Source organism: Dipodomys ordii, unplaced genomic scaffold, assembly GCF_000151885.1.
Source record: "Dipodomys ordii isolate 6190 unplaced genomic scaffold, Dord_2.0 Scaffold147, whole genome shotgun sequence".
NCBI lineage: Eukaryota > Metazoa > Chordata > Mammalia > Rodentia > Heteromyidae > Dipodomys > Dipodomys ordii.
In genome coordinates, this window is record NW_012267363.1 from 431804 (window position 1) to 436805 (window position 5002).

Below are 5002 nucleotides of genomic sequence, written 5' to 3' on the forward strand. Positions count from 1 at the left end.
ATTCCTCAGCACTACATAAGCAAAAAGAAAAAAGCCAGAAGTGGCGCTGTGGCTCAAGTGGTAGAGCACTAGCCTTGAGCTGAAGAGCTGAGGGACAGCTCATGGGTCTAGAGTTCAGGCCCCACGACCGGACCCCCCCAAAAAAAGATTTTAACTATAAGTAAATAAATAAATCTTATGGCAAAATTGTTTGAAGAAGCTATACACCGTAATTATTCCTGTAATTATAGCTACTCAGGTAGTTGAGATGTGAGGCTTATGGTTCAAAGCCAACCCAGGCGGGAAAGTCTGTGAGACTTATTAACTTAAAAAAAAGGGGGAGGGGCTGGGAAGGTACCTCAGTGGTAGAATACTTGCCTTGCATGCATGAGGCCCTGCGTTCCATTTCTTAGCCCCACATAAGCAGAAAAATCTGGAAGTGACACTGTGGCTCAAGTGGAAAAGCACTAGTCTTGAGCTGAAGAGCTCAGGGACAGAACCCAGGCCCAGAGTTTAGGCCCCAGGACCGAAAAAAAAAAAAAAAAAAAAGGAAGAAAGAAAGCCAGAAGTAGAGCTGTGACTCAAGTGGTAGAATGCTATCCTTGAGCTAAATAGCTCAAGGCTAGCATCCAGGCCTTGAGTTTAAGCCCCAGGACCAGCACAAACAAGAAGAAAAAAGAAGGAGGAGAAGGAGGAGGAGGAGGAGGAGGAAGAGGAAATGGGGGAGGAATAGGAATCAAGGAAGCTATTAAAAGGTTTTATCAATAGGCTGAGTTCTGGTGACTCCCATCTTAAATCTTGGCTACTCAGGAGTTTGAGATCTAAGGATTGAGGTTTGAAGCCAGCCTGGGCAGAAAAGTCCTCCATCTCCAATTAGCCAGAAAAAATGCTGGGCTGGAAGTGTGGCTTAAGTGGATGGGCACTAGTCATGAGCAAAGAAGCTGAGCAAGAGCATGAGGGTCTGAGTTCATACACACACACACACACACACACACACACAATTTTGTCAGTAGGAGTTATAGAAGTTCTATAAGAGGAATGGGAGGTGCCTGGCTCACTCCTATAATCCTAGCTACTCAGGAGACTGAGATCTGAGGATCCTAGTTCAAAGCCAGCCCTGGCAGGAGAGTTTGTCAGACTCCAATAAACCACCAGAAAACCGGAAGTGGCGCTGTGGCTCAAGTGGTAGCCTTGAGCTGAAGAGCTGAGGGACAGCACCCAAGCCCAGAGTTCAAGCCCCATGACAGACCAAAAACAAAAAAGAAAAAAAAGGGGGAGAATTGCAAGTGGGGGGGGGAGTAAGTAAACACAAAATGTAAAACAGACTTTTTTTCAATGAGAAAGACTTAGATATAAACAAGGATTTTTTTTTTTTTTTAGGTCTAATCGTGGGGCCTGAACTCTGGGCTTGGGTGCTGTCCCTCAGCTCTTCAGCTCAAGGCTAACGCTCTACCACTTGAGCCACAGCGCCACTTCCGGCTTTTTTCTTTTTGCTTATGTGGTGCTGAGGAATCGAACCCAGGGCCTCAGGCATGCAAGGCAAGTGCTCTACCACTGAGCCCCCTTCCCAGCCCGGAATTTCTAATTTCTTTAGCTTTTATTTCTCAAACTGAGTGGTTATCATGTATGGCTTATTTTATTTTAAAATTTTTATTGTTATTATCAGGGTAATATACAGAGGGGAACGGGTTTTTTGTGGGGAGGGGGTGTTTTTCGTGGGGCTTGAACTCAGGGCCTGGGTGCTACCCTTGAGCTTTCTCACTCAAGGCTAACTACTGTGAGTCACAGCACCACTTCTGGTTTTCTGGTGGCTAATTGGAGATAAGAGTCTTATGGACTTTCCTGTCTGAACTGGCTTTAAACTGTGATCCTCAGATCTCAGCTCCCTGAGTAGCTAGCATTACGGGTGTGAGCCACCAGCACCCAGTGGGAAGGGTTTATTATCTTGAGAAACTTAATTTAAAATGATTTTGTAATTTTATTTTATTTTATTTTATTTTTGGGGGTCCGGTCATGCGGCCTGAACTCTGGGCCTGGGCGCTGTCTCTCAGCTCTTCAGCTTAGGCAAGCACTCTACCACTGAGCCACCTTCCCAGCCCCATGATTTTGTAATTTAAAAAAAACTTCTTCAACCAAGCATGGTGACACATACCTGTAATCTCAATTACTTGGGAGGCAGGTAGATAAACAGTTCAAAGCTAGTCTGGCCTATACTTTAAGACCTTGTTGTAAAAAAGTGAAAAGACACCAGGATGTGGTTTCAGTGGTAGAATGCCTGGTTAGAAAGAGCTCAAGACCCTGATTTCAAACCTGGAACAAAACAACAGCAACAATAAAAAATTTGTCAGTTAAAATTTAAACTGGGCACTAGTGGCTCACACCTGTAATCCTAGCTACTCAGGAGGCTGAGATCTAAAGATCACAGTTCAAAGCCAGCCCAGGCAGAAAAGTCCCCCATGAGATTCTTATCTCTAATAAACTACTCAAATTTTCCAGAAGTGGAGCTGTGGCTCAAGTGGTAGAGTTCTAGCCTTGAGCTTAAATAAAGAGGCTCAGGGACAGCACCCAGGCCCTGAGTTCAAGCCCCAGGACTGGCAAAAAATAAATAAATAAAATAAAATTATAAATGTAAAAAGAAAAAGAAAACCTGGAGGGCAGGGACTTGTGTTTTACTTTGTATTTCTAACACCAACCTACCCTGTGCCTGGCCTACCCAAATGGGCTGAAGGGTATTTATATGTTTGTGGGAGGCTGATATTTCACTAATTCCCATTAGAGCTTACTCTAATAACTGGGCCAGAAAAACATCAGAACCAGAGTTTAATGTCAGGTCTTCCAATCAAATCCTAAATCCAGAGTATTCTTGACTCTGTGCAAATAGTGAGCAATTGAGGAAGGGTGGCAATTGTGGAGCCCCCTAATATGGTTTAGTATTCTCTGTACTAAGCAAAGAAAAGCAATAAACAGTGTGGTGTACACCTGTAATTCCAGCATTGTGAGTTTGAGGCCAGTTTGGGCTTGGTAGTGAGGTCATGTCTATAAATAAATAAGAGATGAGTGCCAGTGACTCACATCTGTAATTCTAGCTACTCAGGAGGCTGAGATTTGAAAGATGATGGTTTGAAGCCAGCCCAAGGAAGAAATAAATGTCTATGAGACTCTATTTACAAAATAATCAGCAAAAAGAAAGGTTGGAAGCATGGCTCAAACGGTAGAGCACCAGCCTAGCAAGCATGCTGAACTGAGTTCAATCTCAGTTCAAATGACCAAAAATAAAAGCGGGGGGGGGAGTGGGGGCTGGCGGAGAGAAAGACTTCATTAATTACAGCTCTCAAACTCAGAATCCAGTCACCCAAATTTCTATGAATAATATCAATACTGTCGATTCAGGAGGCTGAGATCTGAGGATCATAGTTAAAAACCAGTCTGTACAGGAAAGTCTGTATGACTCTTGTTTCTAAGTAACTACCAAAAATCCACAAGTGGAGATATTGTTCAAGTGGTAGAGCATCAGCTTTGAGTGGAAAAAGTTAAAGGACAAAACCCAGGCCCTGAGTACAATCCTCAGTACCAGCACTTGCTTTCTTTCTTGCTTTCTTTCTTGCTTTCTTGCTTTCTCTCTCTCTCTCTCTCCTCTCTCTCTTTCCCTCCCTCTCTCTCTCTCTCTCTCTCTCACTCACACACACACACACACACACACATACACACACACACAGATGAGGGCTACAAGAAAGGAAGCAAACAATCCTCAGCACATTAAGTCTTTGCAAGCAGAGACGCCACTAATTACAGATTCGTTTTATCTGAGGAAAGCATTTTTTTCACCACTCAAAACCTACCGAAGCGAAGCTTACCCAGCCCTGAAAGGAGCTTCTAGGAATGCAAATGACAGCCGCCTGTGTGACAGTGAGCAGAGCTAACCACCCAGTGGGTGCTCTGGGCAGGGGGGGTGGGGGGTGGATAGGGATGTGAGGATTGTTGTAAGAGAAGAGAAATCCATCTTACTTCAGTGGGAGGCTGATTATTTGCGTAACTCCAATCAGAGCTAATAGTTTGAAGGGTTGTGAATGATGCCACTAGTGGTGTAAGCCCTGGGAAGCCCATCTGGTCAGCACATCATTGCACACCTGTCTGCACAGAGGGTTTCTCACCCTTGCTGACAGACACTAAGGCAAGTATCTGTGCAAGGCAGAAGGTTTGCTATTGTGATGGTGATAAAAATGAGGATTTGTATAGAACTTTGTTTTCTGTCCTCTTGTCCCTACCAGGCAGGCTGAAATCAGTGGTAGTCACTCATTGATCTATCTAATATTTAATAACTGCCTATTTGTGACAACTATTGGGTGAAACTCGGGGAGGGCAGTAGATGTGAATAGTAGGGTCCCTACCCTCAGGATCTCAGAGTAAAGCTAACTCTAGATCATTAGGGTTCCATGTGATTTCATGGAAAATACAGGCCAGGCCCCAGAGAAGGTTAGGATGGCTGCTTATCTGTTCCTTTGACTTAATCCATTTGGTGCTGTGGTTGTAACCCAATATGACAGACTGGAAAATTTATTATGGAAAGAGATTTAGGCTGGGGCTGGGGCTCAAGTGGTAAGAGCCTCTCTTGCAAGGCCCTAGGATCAAACCCCAGTACTACCCCCCCACACACACACAAAGGTTTTTGAAGATGATATATTCAGAAGGAAAACAAAATTGGCTTCACCACAATTTCAAGAAAGAAAGAAATGTATTTCTTTTTCTTTTCTTTTCTTTTTCTTGTTTTGGTCAGTCTTGGGGCCTGAACTCTGGGCCTGGGCACTAGTCCCTCAGCTCTTCAGCTCAAGGCTTGCACTCTACCACTTGAGCCACAGGGCCACTTCCAGCTTTTTCTGCTTATGTGGTGCTGAGGAATGCAATCCAGGGCCTCATGCATGCAAGGCAAGCACTCTACCACTATGCCACCTTCCCAGCGCCCCGAAATGTATTTCTTATAGTTATTAAGGCTAAAAAGTCCAAAGGGTGATCAAAGGGTCACAAC